This window comes from Triturus cristatus, chromosome 5_2 (genome assembly GCF_964204655.1).
Source record: "Triturus cristatus chromosome 5_2, aTriCri1.1, whole genome shotgun sequence".
Taxonomy (NCBI): domain Eukaryota; kingdom Metazoa; phylum Chordata; class Amphibia; order Caudata; family Salamandridae; genus Triturus; species Triturus cristatus.
This window is the reverse complement of record NC_140588.1, coordinates 1,094,630,152-1,094,645,503: the sequence shown is the minus strand read 5'-3', so window position 1 is coordinate 1,094,645,503 and position 15,352 is coordinate 1,094,630,152. Positions and strand designations below refer to the sequence as shown.

At 46.6% G+C, this 15,352-nt stretch overlaps 1 protein-coding gene across 1 annotated transcript in view; it reads right to left on the bottom strand.

Moving 5' to 3' along the window:
• Window positions 1-9,851: 9,851 nt before the first annotated feature.
• LOC146829746 (class I histocompatibility antigen, Gogo-OKO alpha chain-like) overlaps window positions 9,852-15,352 on the bottom strand; it is a 365,530-nt gene continuing 360,029 nt past the window's right edge. The window contains exon 8 of the mRNA XM_085608469.1: window positions 9,852-10,313. The gene's annotated coding sequence lies outside the window, so the exon portion shown is untranslated. The remainder of the gene's footprint in view (window positions 10,314-15,352) is intronic.

The following is a 15,352-nucleotide window of genomic DNA, read 5'->3' as shown; positions in this document are numbered from 1 at the left end:
TCAAAGATGCAATGGCCAAGATTACTTTCTCTGAAGTAATGCCATCTAAAGAAGTCAAGTCAACACTGGGATAATTTAGTGAATCCAGTGTTTGAGGTAAAATAAACGTACGCTTTAATTTCTTAATACTATTAAAGCCCGCCTTTAGATTTGTTCCTCAGACCTTTTCCTTTCTTCAAAATTGATAACGTCTCCAGAGAGAGCTTTGTTGGTTCACCAAATATATGTAACTGAAGAGCCCAAGGATCCATTCAATGTCCATCAACTCTGAGGAAAAGAACTGCTATTCAAAAAAATTGTCATATAAAAGCGAATTGTTAAATCACTATCTGTTGCTACCGGTCATAAGAGGCAAAATATCAGAAAAACTGGGATGCGCACTGAAGTAAGGACTGAACCTTACATCTTTTTTCAAAGACAAATAGAATACTTACATTAAGTATTTGTGATGGGGTCGGCTTCAAGAGATGTCAGGAGGAGTGAGGGTAGAACTGAGACGACTTGACCATCTTCCACCAGGTGCTGAGCAACAAGAGAGTCTGAACAAGGGTCTGAACCTACAGGAAGCTCTAGGGTTTCACCTGGCCCTGGCTCCCTGGGGGTTCACTCCCATGGAACTGAACACCTCGTGACCTTCCAATGACCCTCAAGGCCTCAGTGTCTATGGCAATAAGCACATGCCTCTTACCGGGTCTATGCATCACTTCCAGCCCCTGGCAGTTCCTGAAGCTACCAGAGAATGTCTTGATGTTTGATAAAGATGGAAATAGACACAAGAGAGCAAGACAAGCAGTTACTGTATTCATTTTATTTATCGATCTTAAATTCACTCACAGGTTGATACCAAGGGACACTGCTCATCCCAGCTAGATCTGAGATACAGACCGACCCGTCAGCAGATCACACGCTTCATTCAATGCAAGGTTATTGAACATTCCACATTCATTTATTGCTTATAATATAGAGCACAGACACACAAACCAATCATCTCATCACAAAATGATAAGCAACAGACAAACCCATTCAGTATGACACTCCCCTCCCCCATTCCGATGGCACCTGAGCCGGGGGCTCCGATCTGCAACGACAACTAAAGACTTCTCTCATATTTTAAAACCATCCACTCTCCATATGGATCTTGGTCCTAACCCTATTCCCTCAGTAGGAGGACGCTCCCGACTCCATCCACTCTGCATACGGACGCACGGTTCCAACACTATCCCCTCGACTTACAAATGTGCCGTTCCCACATGGATGCACAGTTCCAACAGTAGCCACGCACCATACAACTCTAACATTATCCGAGCTGTATACAACTGTACGGTCCCAATGTCCTCCACTCTACATAGATGTACAGCTCTAACACTATCCGAGCTGTATACAACTGTGCAGTCCCAATGCCCTCTACTCTACATAGATGTACAGCTCTAACACTGTCCCCTCTGTATACAACTCTACGGTCCCAATGCCCTCCACTCTACATAGATGTACAGCTCTAACACTATCCGAGCTGTATACAACTGTACGGTCCCAATGCCCTCCACTCTACATAGATGTACAGCTCTAACACTGTCCCCTCTGTATACAACTGTATGGTCCCAATGCCCTCCATTCTACATAGATGTACAGCTCCAACGCTGTCCCCTCTGTATACAACTGTACGGTCCCAATGCCCTCCACTCTACATACATGTACAGCTCTAACACTGTCCCCTCTGTATACAACTGTACGGCCCCAATGCCCTCCACTCTACATAGATGTACAGCTCCAACGCTGTCCACTCTGCACATAAAAGTATGGGTCTGACATCAACCCCTGTGCATAAGGAATATGCTACTTATCAGTATGCATCTGTTCTTGGCATGTAGAGCTGCAGATCTACACACTTTTGCATAGATCGCCATCTGGTGTTGGGCCCGGATGTTTGCAGTTTGTTTTTCCTCTTGGAAAGTCTTTGGAAGTCACGAGGTCGGTGACTCCTCCTTTGGTTCGTATTGCGCATGGGCTTCGGCTCCATCCTCAGATTGTTTTTCACTAGCAGGGAAAGATGGAGCGTAGTAATAATAGTAAAGAAACCCATGTGTGTTGTATCTAAATAAGATAGACTGGAACAGATACAGGTAGCCGGGGAGGCGGGTGGGCGTGTGTAGATCTGCAGCTCTACATGCCAAGAACAGATGCATACTGGTAAGTAGCATATTCCGCTCGAGGCATATGAGCTGCAGATTACACACTTTTGCATAGACTATATAGCAGTACCCAACCCTAGCGGCGACCACCGGTATCCACCGGCAGTGGTTTGGAATAGTGGTTTTAGTACAGCCTGGCCCACACTAGCTTGTTGCTTGGTTTGCACATCTACACAGTAATGTTTTGTGAAAGTGTGCGGTGTTGACCATGTTGCTGCTTTGCAGATATCATCTAATGTGATGTTCCCTAGAAAAGCCATAGAAGCCCCTATCTTTCTTGTAGAGTGGGCTTTAGGGGGAACAGATAGCGTTCTTTTTGCTTTGTGGTAGCAAATCTGTATGCATTTTACAATCCACCTAGCTATCCCTGATTTAGAGATGGGGTTGCCTTTATGTGGTGGAGAGAAAGAGACAAATAGTTGTTTGGTTTTTCTGAAAGGTTGTGTTCTTTGGATATAGTAAAGTAAGGCCCTTTTAACATCTAGTGTGTGTAGAGCCCTTTCTGCAACAGTTTGAGGTTGCGAGAAAAAAAATGGTAATTCTACCAATTGGTTTAGATGGAAGGGGGAAATGACTTTGGGTAGGAATTTTGGGTTGGTGCGAAGGACAACCTTGTTCTGGTGCATCTGGAGAAAAGGTTCCTGTATAGTGAGTGCTTGTATCTCACTGACCCTTCTAAGGGAAGTGATGGCCACTAGAAAAGCTGTTTTCCATGTGAGAAATTGCAGTTCACATTTATGCAAGGGTTCGAAAGGCGGTCCCATTAGCCTTGTGAGAACTATATTTAAGTTCCACACAGGTGAGGGTGGTACTCTGGGTGGAATTACCCTTTTGAGGCCTTCCATGAAGGCTTTGATGACAGGCACCCTGAAAAGTGATAGGTGCTGTCTGTTTTGTAGGTAAGCAGCAATTGCTGCGAGGTGTAGCCGAATGGATGTATAGGCTAGGTTACACCTTTGTAGATGGAGCAAGTAACATATGATGTGCTGTATAGAGACATCTAGAGGGTTGATTGTGTTGTTATGGCAGTAAACAACAAATCTTTTCCACTTTGCAGCGTAGCAGGCCCTAGTAGTAGGGCATCTAGCCTCTCTGATAATATTCATGCAATCAGGGGGAAGGTTAAGGTATCCGAATTCTAGGATCTCAGGAGCCAGATCGCAAGGTTGAGCTGAGCTGGGTCCGGGTGCCTGATCTCTCCATGGTTCTGGGTTAGGAGGCATGGTGAGAGGTGTAACTTTTGGCGTGGCACTACCGAGAGTTCCAGCAGCGTGGTGTACCACGGTTGTCTGGCCCATGTTGGAGCAACTAGGATCAGTGTGAGGGAGTGTTGTTGTAGTTTGCGCACCACTAATGGAATTAGTGGGAGAGGTGGAAAGGCGTACGCAAATTTGCCTGACCAGTTCATCCATATCGCATTGCCTTTGGACAATGGGTGTGGGTATCTGGCGGCGAAGCTTGGGCATTTTTTGTTTTCGTGGGTGGCGAAGAGGTCTATCTGAGGATACCCCCACTTTTGAAAGAACGGGTGAAGAACCTGTGGGTGAAGTTCCCACTCGTGGATCTGCTGCGTTTGTCTGCTGAGCAGATCTGCCACGGTATTTTGGACTCCTGGGACATGTTGGGCTAGGAGAAAGATTTTGTATGGAATTGCCCATCTCCACATGCTCTGCGCTAGTTGAGAGAGCTGTGGAGAGTGTGTGCCCCTCTGTTTTTGAATGTAGTACATGGCAGTCATGTTGTCTGTGCGAATGAAGACTGCCTTGCCTGAAATCTGCGTCTGAAAGGATTTTAGGGCTAGAAAGATTGCCAGTAACTCCAGATGGTTGATGTGGAGTAACTTTTGTCGCGGCGTCCATGTGCCCTGTACTGTGAGATGCAACAGATGAGCTCCCCAGCCGGAGAGCGATGCGTCTGTTGTTAGGATTACTTGTGGAACCGGGTCCAGGAACGGTCGACCTTTGGAAAGGTTTGTGGTGTTCCACCACTGCAGAGAGCGATGGGTGCGACCGTCTACCAACACCAGATCTGTCAGTTGCCCCTGGGCCTGGTTCCATTGGCGCGCTAAGCACTCTTGGAGTGGACGCATCTGGAGTCTTGCGTGAGGCACTATGAAAATGCAAGAGGCCATCATCCCTATTAGTTGCATAAACACTCTTGCTGGGAGGGAGTGTTGAGGTATGAATTTTTGACGCAAAGCCTGGATGCTTGCCATCCTGGCAGGATTGGGATAGGCTATGGCTTTTGAGGTGTCTATGCTGGCACCGAGGTATTGTTTTGTGTGGGATGGTATGAGCTGGGACTTTTGGTGGTTCACCGTGAAACCTAGCTGGTGAAGCAGTTGGATTGTAGTGGCGGTGTGTTGTACACATTGGTTGTAGGACGTGGCTTTTATTAGCCAGTCGTCCAAATATGGGAAGACGTGAATGTGCTGTCTTCTGAGGGTTACCGCCACTACTGCTAGGCACTTGGTGAATACCCTTGGTGCTGTTGTGACCCCGAACGGGAGCACCTTCAACTGGTAATGTTGCCCGTCCACTACAAATCTGAGGTACTTTCTGTGAGCATGGTGTACCGGAATATGAAAGTATGCGTCTTTCAAGTCCAGTGTGGTGAGAAAGTCGTTCTGGGAGAGGAGCGGAAGTACCTGCTGAAGGGTTACCATGTGAAAATGGTCCGAATGTATGTAAGCGTTTAGAGGCCTGAGATCTAAAATAGGTCGTAGAGTCTCGTCTCTTTTTGGTATCAGAAAGTACAGGGAGTAGACCCCTAAATTTTGCTGATTGACGGGGACTTGTTCTATGGCCTGTTTTTGCAGGAGGGAGATTACCTCCTGTTTTAGTAATGTGGCATGTTCTTGAACATTGGGCGTTGCCTGGGTGGAATGTTTGGGTAGGCGCTGTGGCAGAGCGGGCGGTATTTGTTTTGCCTCTGCCTTTATTGTTATTGCCTCTATAGCCGCCTCTTTGATAACCCCTTGTGAAGGTGGACTGAGGAGGGGATTTGTAGGACGTGGACGCGCTATCTGAGGAGTAGCCTCTGCCTGTGCCCCAAAAGGAAGAGCGGCGAAAGGAGCGCCTAGGAGGGTGTGACTGTAGGGCTCCCATAGATTTCGCCGTATCTGTGTCTTTCTTCATCTTCTCGAGGGCCTCATCTACCTTTGGACCAAATAAATGTTGTTGATCAAATGGATGGTTTAATATGGAGGCTTGTACCTCAGGTTTAAAGCCTGAAACTCTGAGCCAAGCGTGGCGACGGAGGAGGACACTAGTGTTGATGGCCCTGGAGGCTGTGTCTGCCGCGTCTAAGGCACAGCGTATAGAGGTATTAGTTATGGTTTTTCCCTCTTGAATCAATTCATTAGCCCTATTTTTGTACTTTTCTGGAAGATGGTGCATGATGGTTTCTAGCTCATCATAATGCGCTCTGTCGTATCTGGCCAATAGAGCTTGGGTGTTGGCGATACGCCATATATTGGCTGCCTGTGACGCAGTACGTTTTCCTGATGCGTCCAGGAGCTTGGACTCCTTGTCAGGGGGTGGTGCCTCGCCTGACGCCTGGGAATTTGATCTTTTTCTAGCTGTGGATACTACTAGAGAATCCAGTGGTGCTGGCCCTCTGATGTAGGCAGGATCTGTGGGGGCAGCTTTATACTTCTTCTCTATGCGTGGGTTTAGGACCCTAGCCCTGACTGGGTCTTTAAAAACCTCTGGCGCGTGTTTTATTACCCCTTTGAGCATAGGTAGTATTGCAGTAGACCTATGTGCAGTATCAAAGGTGTCTAGGAGGAAATCTTCCTCTACTGGGTCAGTATGTAGCTCTACCCCGTGATAATGTGCCGCCCTCTGAAGTAGGTGGTGAAAACCTAACGAGGTCATCCTGTGGGACATCTGGGATGTCTGGATTGTTATAATCATCCCATGGGTCTGGAGATCCTGTAGGGGTGGGGTCTTGTGGCACATCTGCTGGGTCGTAGTATGGGTCCCCCTGATCATCATGGTCTGGAGACGGGGTCGGAGAGCGATGAGGCAGGGGTGGAGGAGGTGGGGAAGGTACTCTGAAAGGGGAGGTAGCATAGTCCTTCCTCTTTGGAGGTGGAGCTGGTTTGTCCAAATGTCTCTTTTTTGAATACAGTGCCAAATGTCCAGTTTTTGGATCCTTGGTAAGTGTTTTTTGCAAAGGATCCGGTGTGAATAGTTCTTGTGACACTGGTTGTTCGGTTGGCGCCGACGTTTTCGGGGCCGACGGCTTTTTAGGCTTGTCTGCCGTGCTTTTTTGGAACCTCCGATTTTTTGTTCGGTGCAGAGATAGGCTTCGGCACAGGAGTGTCGGTGCCGAGGGCTTTATGATGTTTGGTGGGCACCGAGAGGCCGGCTTTCGACACCGAGGGCTTTGGTGCGGAGCTCGGTGTGGAGGTAGAGGCCGATCTCTTCTTCGGTGCCGAAGGGTGTTTGTCGGCACCGCTGGCAGGTTGGCTCGAGCCCGAGCCGCCGGAAGGCTTATTAGGCTTCTTCACCGGGCCCGAAGGTGGGGTGGCAGAAGCAGTGTCTTTGGTTTTGCCTAGGCCCGGAGGCAAAGGCATGACTGAAGCCTTTTTGGGTGTGGGCGCGGGTGTGGGAGGGGGTATATTACTCACGACCCTCTGCGCCGGGGTTATGTCCTCCACATCTGAGTTGTCGGCTTCGGAAGCACTGACGAGGTCATCTTCTTCTTCGGTGTGCTGCTGTCCCGGAGCTTCGATGTCGTCCCCGAAGATGTCGACTGGAGCGGAGGTCGAGGAGTGCGCCATGTTGCGTCTGGCCCTTCGATCTCGAATAGTCTTTTTGGATCTAAAAGACTTGCAGGCGGGACAGTCTCGAGCCTCGTGTTCTGGGGAGAGGCAGAGGTTGCACACCTCATGAAGATCGGTGTGGGGGAATTTGGACCCACATCGAGGGCACTTCTTGAAGGGAGTTCTTTCCATCAGCCGAGACCGGAGCCGGGATAGGCCCGAAGGCCACCGTCGACGACTGGAATCGAAGAAGTGTGGAAGAGAAGATTTGTATCTGAAGAATACTGATAAGCGAGGATTTGCGTCGATCGTTGAACTGGAAAAGTTCGGAACCGGAGAGCGAAGTATTACATCCGAGCCCGATGGTGGAAAAAAACAATCTGAGGATGGAGCCGAAGCCCATGCGCAATACGACCCAAAGGAGGAGTCACCGACCTCGTGACTTCCAAAGACTTTCAAAGAGGAAAAACAAACTACAAACATCCGGGCCCAACACCAGATGGCGATCTATGCAAAAGTGTGTCATCTGCAGCTCATATGCCTCGAACAGATGTATTCTTCAAGTACTATCGAAATATGCAAATGAATGTACGGCTCCATCACTATACTTTGCACACAGATGTACCACTCTGACACTATCTACTCTGCAAACGGATGCAAGGCTCTCACACTTTCCACTCTGCACACGTATACAAGACTCTCACACTTTCCACTGTGCACGCGGACGCAAGGCTCTGACACTTTCCACTCTGCACGCGGACGCAAGGCTCTGACACTATCCACTCTGCACGCGGATGCAAGGCTCTGACACTATCCACTCTGCACGCGGATGCAAGGCTCTGACACTATCCACTCTGCACGCGGACGCAAGGCTCTGACAGTATCCACTCTGCACACAGATGTATGGGTCTGAGACTGTCTACTGTGCATACCAAAAGAAAGAGAGAATACCTGCCACAAATCGATGAAGAACAAGGCCCTAAAAGGGTCCAGGTAATTAATAACCGCAACCAATAGGCAAACCACGACGGGGGAGACAAAAAAGGGGAAAAAAGGATAAAGAATCTTTTAATTATCTTGTTTTTTATTTCATCATTTTAGTTTAAGGGGATAACAACAAAAAAAATTCAAAATTTAAAAGTGTATGTTGACAGCAACAACCAAGGTGAATAACGCAATAATACAATTCCTGTATAACAAATAGCAGACAGTCCCAAAGAGCTCCTTCAAAACAACACAATCATACTAACTCTCATTCAGCAAGGACATCACACAACATATTACATTAATGCACACTAATAAAAACAATTACAAAATTGGATAGTCGTTCCACAATTCATAATCAATGAGATAAACTTTAAACAGTCCAAAGGGGCTAAAAAACGCCAATAAGCACGTTTTAGGCTAGAGAATGCCAAGTTAGGCTAGAGAGTGCCAACGCGCGTTTCGGTGTACAAGCCCCAGCCGGGGCTGCACCTTCATCAGGGCGAAGGAGAACAGGAATGGTGGGACAGGACACACCTGTGAGTATAAAGAATAAAAAAATATTTTTGATTATGAATTGTGGAACGACTATCCAATTTTGGAATTGTTTTTATTAGTGTGCATTAATGTAATATGTTGTGTGATGTCGTTGCTGAATAAGAGTTAGTATGATTGTGTTGTTTTGAAGGAGCTCTTTGGGACTGTCTGCTATTTGTTATACAGGAATTGTATTATTGTGTTATTCACCTTGGTTGTTGCGGTCAACATACACTTTTAAATTTTGAATTTTTTTTTTGTTATCCCCTTAAACTAAAATGATGAAATAAAAAACAAGATAATTAAAAGATTCTTTATCCTTTTTTGTCTCCCCCGTCGTGGTTTGCCTATTGGTTGCGGTTATTAATTACCCGGACCCTTTTAGGGCCTTGTTCTTCATCGATTTGTGGCAGGTATTCTCTCTTTCTTTTGGTATTCCTCATTTCCCCTGGCATACCTGCCTGCTTCTTATTTCAGGGGTCCCCCTTCTTAGTGGATGTCTACTGTGCATAAACATGTATGGTCCTGGCACCATCAAATCATTGAAATGGATGCGTGGCTTCAACACTATCCACCCTGCACACAGGTGTACAGCTCTGACATTATGTACCATGCAGACGGTTACACATACACATGACTGACCATCATCCATGTTTAGGCTGGATCTGTACACTCAGTGCAAAAACATACAGAGCACCTGGCACAAATGTTCTAAGTGTTGTGATGTTTTTGCACCTATTTGTACCTGATGTGGTTAAATATCCCCATAAGAGCGAGCATGTGGGGAAAACTGCACCCTGTACCAAGAGACCCTTCTAATTCTGATGCAACATGGATGCTGTAGGCCGGATTCACAACGGTAAATGTACACTTTTTTTTGCTATTCATCTAGTTATGTGCAGAGTTCTCAGCCACGGCTGTGGAATCTCCGCACTCGTAAACTTACTATTAACTTTGAGTTCATGAATAGCACAAAAACGATGTAAACTTACACAAACGTGTTTTTTACCTTTCTCAATTGAGGCCCTGACAATCATTGCCTCGTCAGATAAGCCAACACAGAGGCACAATCAATTCTCTGGTGATTTTTTTTTTTTAGCCTTTGACAAATTTTACAACTTCCACAAAGTCGTTCTGGAGCCCAAAGACAGTGTCCGGTGACCCCCAAATCAGCCTCTATAACTGGTTTATTGATGAAATCTGTATATCCACTAAAGACTGGGAGAGGAGCTTTGTAACAAGAGAGCCCTCAGTCACAGCTCACCTCTCTGTAAACACCTCCAGTCTCAATACTCAAAGACATCCGCAAGGTACAGGAACTTGATGCACACACAAGTGAAGGGCATTTTGTGAAATATTTGGAAAGCTGATGCTTCTTGAAAGTGATTTATGAACTCGGTTATACAAATGAAACGTCAAAATGATAACAAATTTTTGTTTGAAAAGTCACAAAAGTTAAATGTGTCTGAAAATGTAAAAATTTAAACTAAAAGTAAGAATGATATGTTATTTCATGATATAGTACTCCCAGGCAAATAAATCAAAATATAAGACAAATAACATTTTCCTCTGTTCAAACAATCTCAGAGTGCTCAATTACTATTTCCCCACCACCGTTTTATGATAAAGGGCACAATTATAACAATAAAGTTGAAGTTCCCATGGAAGCCAGAAGAGGGCGACAGAGGCAAGCGCTCCGGCTCAAGAAGGAACAGCGCTGCTGCGGCCAGCCTCCTTCAGGAGCGAAGGATAACAGAGGCCCTGTCTCTGTCAAAGGATGTTCACTCCTTGCTGAAGATGCTGATGGGAGCCTCCAGCCCCAGGTCTTGGATCTGTAACAGAAAGAATGAAGATCAGATGTTTCTATATTAAGAGCCCCAGCGGACAGATTATAAGTAGCCGTGCAGAACAAGCATGAATATACTGAATATCACTGAAAATCTTTGCTTTCCACTCCTGCTCTGTACTCTGATTGTGGGGTAGTCCTTTGAAAGTTGCTCTGGTGTTGGGGGAAGATGGGGAGGGGAGGAAATGATCAGCAAGTTGTAGCCCTTTTAGATAATTTGCAAGACCCACTGGTCTTCGAGATGGACCCATCACCATCAGGGGTGATGGATCTCCAGCCAGGGAGAAGATGCCGTATCCTGGCTCCTAGCAGCGGTGCATGTACCTTTGAGAGCAACCTAAAGCAGCCTGGCAGCTGCTGCGGCAGGGGCGAGAAGCTGGGGGACCGGCCTTAGACGCCACCACCTCCTCTGCCCTGAAAGGACGGGCTCTATCCTCCAGGACAGATTGTGAGGGCTGGCACTAGCGTAACCTCTGAACTTTCCCTACTGTTGGTGAAACTGTTTGGTTGGATACAAAAGCCCCAAAGATCGTGTTGTGGCACGACTAGGATTAGTTACTTACCTGTAATCCTAGTACTCATCCAGGGGTATACTCATCAAAGTCATAATCTATGAATAATCCCCGCCCACGTGCGGGATCCCGGAGCATATAGAAAATACATATATATACATATATATGCATATGTGAAAACATATACATGCAGCCTAAAAATGTTTCAAACATGGCAATGCTGTAAATTACATAGGTTTGCATTGTAGTGCCCCCTAACCCATAAGGAAAAAAGGAAGCACCAAGCCAATTGTCACACAACAATGCTTTATTGCCATAAAGCAAACCTGTAATTGCAGGCATTTGCCTGTAGGCTGCAGTAGAGTATCAAGAAACAAAGAAAACTGACACCTTGCCTTTAAGGCATTAGAGTAGGGGGACCGTGCCTTTAAGACCTGCAGGAGACCCCTTGCTCCCATGATGCACCACAGGTGGCAGTTGGGCCAGTTCTTTTTGACGGTGCCCTAGCACCTGAGTAGATCTGCAACAATAACTGAAGGAGAAAAATGCTCGTCCGGGGAGGTGGGTGGCTCGCTTATGACTTTGATGAGTATACCCCTGGATGAGAACTAGTATTACAGGTAAGTAACTAATCCTTCTCATGCAGGGGATACTCATCAAAGTCATAATCTATGAATAATCCCCGCCCACGTGCGGGATCCCGGAGCATATAGAAATTACATATATATGCATATGTGAAAACATATACATGCAGCCTAAAATTGTTTCAAACATGGCAATGCTGTAAATTACATAGGTTTGCATTGTAGTGCCCCCTAACCCATAGGGAAAAAAGGAAGCACCAAGCCAATTGTCACACAACAATGCTTTATTGCCATAAAGCAAACCTGTAATTGCAGGCATTTGCCTGTAGGCTGCAGCAGAGTATCAAGAAACAAAGAAAACTGATACCATGCCTTTAAGGCATTAGAGTAGGGGGACCGTGCCTTTAAGACCTGCAGGAGACCCCTTGCTCCCATGATGCACTCGCACCTGAGTAGATCTGCAACAATAACTGAAGGAGAAAAATGCTCGTCCGGGGAGGTGGGTGGGTCGCTTATGACTTTGATGAGTATACCCTTGGATGAGAACTAGGATTACAGGTAAGTAACTAATCCTTCTCATCCAGGGGATACTCATCAATAGTCATAATCTATGAATAGAGTAGCAAGCCCATACCCAAAGTCTCGCGGACGAGCAGTACAGCATTTAGAACATGCATTAACATCACATTAGCATAGCAGTTATGCAAACAAATTCCTCAAAGAGGCCTGCCCCACCTGGGCGTCGGCCTGTGCATCTGAATCTAGGCAATAATGGCGTGTAAAAGTATGTATGGAGCGCCATGTAGCCGCTTTGCAAATTTCAGACATGGGAACGTTGCGAAGGAGAGCTACAGTAGAAGCTTTCCCTCGAGTAGAGTGTTCTTTTGGTCTACCCTGCAGAACCTTGTGAGACAGCTGATAAGACAAGGCTATACATGAGATAATACATCTAGAAATGGACCTCTTGGAGGCAGCCAGCCCGGTATTCGTTGGCCCGTAATTGACAAAGAGCCTATCAGACTTTCTAAGCGAAAGGGTCTTAGCAAGATAAAATTTCAATACCCTCCAGAGGTCAAGAGAATGTAAAACTCTCTCCGGGGGAGTGGTTGGCTGAGGAAAAAAGGTGGGCAACGTGATCACCTGATTAATGTGGAAGTCCGAGACCACCTTGGGCAGGAAGCTCGGATGAGTACGTAGCACCACTCTATTAGCATGGAAAACAGTGTAAGGTTCCTAGCAGCAGAGGGCCTGAATTTCACTCACCCTGCGGGCAGAAGTGATGGCTACTAAGAAGGCAGCCTTCCAGGTCAGATGCTGCAAGGATGCCTTATGAATCGGTTCAAAAGGGGCTCCAATCAACTTAGAGAGAACAATGTTGAGTTCCCAGGAAGGGGAAGGAGACCTCACTGGTGGAAATACTTTCTTAAGCCCTTCTAAGAAATCTTTGACTACCGGCATCTAGAAGAATGAGGCCTGGGTAGGAGATTTTCTATAAGCTGTGATGATAGCTAAGTGGACTCTGATGGAGGCGTACTTTAACCCAGACTTTGTCAAGTACAATAAGTAGGGGAGAATAACCTGTTCTTGACCCCGGATCGAATCAAGGGCGTTATCTCTGCACCAAATGCAGAACCTCTTCCACTTGAAGGCATAAGACTTCCTAGTGGAGGGTCTTTTTGCTTCCCGGAGGATGCTCATACAGTCTGCTGGAAGATCTAAATGTCCGTACTGGATGAATTCAGGAGCCATGCCGTCAAGCGAAGAGAGGGGAGGTTGGGATGGAACACTCTCCCCTGGTCCTTGGTCAGCAAGTTCGGTAGGCAAGGCAACCTCCGGTGTGGCACCTCTAACAGCTGGAGAAGATCCGGATACCACCACTGACGGGGCCACTCCGGAGCTATCAGGATCATCCCGAGTTCTGGTCCTGTAGAATTTCTGTATTACAGCTGGGATGAGAGGGAGAGGAGGAAAAGCGTATAGCAATGTCCGTGACTAGCTGATCAAAAGTGCGTTCCCCTGAGATCCCCGTTGGGGGAACCTGGAGGCGAAGACTGGGCATTTTCTGTTTGCCACATCTGCGAAAAGGTCTATGTCCTGTACTCCCCACAACCGGAAGATCTCTTGAGCGACGTCTTCGTTGAGCACCCAGTCGTGCGCATCGACGAAGTCTCTGCTGAGGCCGTCTGCCTGCACGTTCAGGGTCCCTGGCAGGTGAACAGCGATGATCGACAGGTCTCTCGCCAGAAGCCATCGCCAGATGGACTGAGCTTCCAGAGATAGGACTCGTGATCTTGTGGTAAATAAAATATACCGGACTGAATTTCATACGGGATCTTAAATAAAGTAAAATAGCTCAAAATAACAAGAGGCAGAATCCGTGGTATAAGAGGTTTTCTAATGGGCTTTATTCCATTCAAAATGGCCGACTCGAGTCGCGGCCTTCAGGTTCCGTCACCACGAGGGTTCAGGAAGTGAAGTACAATAATTCATTGACAGACATGTATTTTTATAATAAGTGCATTACAATGAAACGAATGTAAAAGGCGTAACATTTGATAAGAAAAATGACGTGACAGTGACATAATCGAAACTAGGCGTAACAAGGAATAAAAGAAACATGATTGGTTTGCATTATCAGACATAGGTGGATCTATAAGATAATACTTGGCATAGATGCGCGCGCAGCAGCATGACGTGTAATTGACGTGCAACTAGGGGGTGAAGGGGACTTGACATTTAGCTCTACATGTGGAGACGAGAAGTCTGGGGGGTCAAGTCAACCTAGTCCCAAATCATATCTACCATCCTATGTTTGGAGAACTATGTTATCCACAAGGAAGGACTCTCGGACAGAATCTATTCTATACTAACTGTGTGTGCGTGTACAAGCGTCTAAGTGTCTATATGAGATGCGAGGGGCAGAAAACTTTCCATGGCAGCAGGGCTATGAATCACTTGCAGGAGGACGGAAAGGCTGAGTCCTTGCTTGTGAGCTAAAGGAAATGTTTACCTAAATCACTTGACAGGAATGCATCGGCTGAAGAGCAAAATAGATAATTCGAAGGTGAAATACAGCTTCTTGGCAGGCATGCGAAAACTGGCCGAGGCAGACATTGTTAGCTGCACAGGGAGTAGGACAAAGTTCATGGATACAGATGCGAGCTCAAGCTGAAGCTGTCAGAGACAGAGAGCAGGGAAAGGCTTTGAGGACAGAATCGGGCCTACTTGCCTGAACTGTAAAAATGGAGTAACTTAGCCATATAAAGTCGGTGGCCTTTCATACCTAGGGATCGAATATCCAGCCCATCAATGGCGGATCTGACAGAGAACATGTCGACGGTAGACACACATATGTTTGCGTCTTAGAAACTGGAACTGGAGGGAACATACATGTACTTGTAACATGCATATAGAACCGTTGGGGTCCAAGATAGGGGACATAACTGATCAGGAAAATCCACATTTCCACATTCCCTCCTTGTCCCCTTCTTGCCCTTCACGAGACATCAATCTTCATCATTCCATTGATTTGCTCATGGAGCATCATTTCTTCTTCCTTCCGGCATTCTGAACGGGACCTGTGATGTGGAATGCATGATGTGGCACACAGACCACAAATCGCTGGTCCACCTTGCAGGCATAAACAACAACTGAAGAGCATAAGAAGGCCAATACCTAGGAAGGATAAAACTCTCCATCCCCAGGCTGATATCACACTCCAAAACCACCCGGACCACGTCCAAGTGCCTGGATTCTCGTGTATCTGGCTTACAATCTTATGAAGGCGTGTTATAGCTTTATATACAGATGGCGAATTTTCTGGTATGAATATGCAGCAGCTGGATCCGATGACCCTGCAAGCTCCGCCCCTATCGGCCAGGATGACGTCAAGGACAAGACGATTCTGGAGAACAACAATTCTCATCACT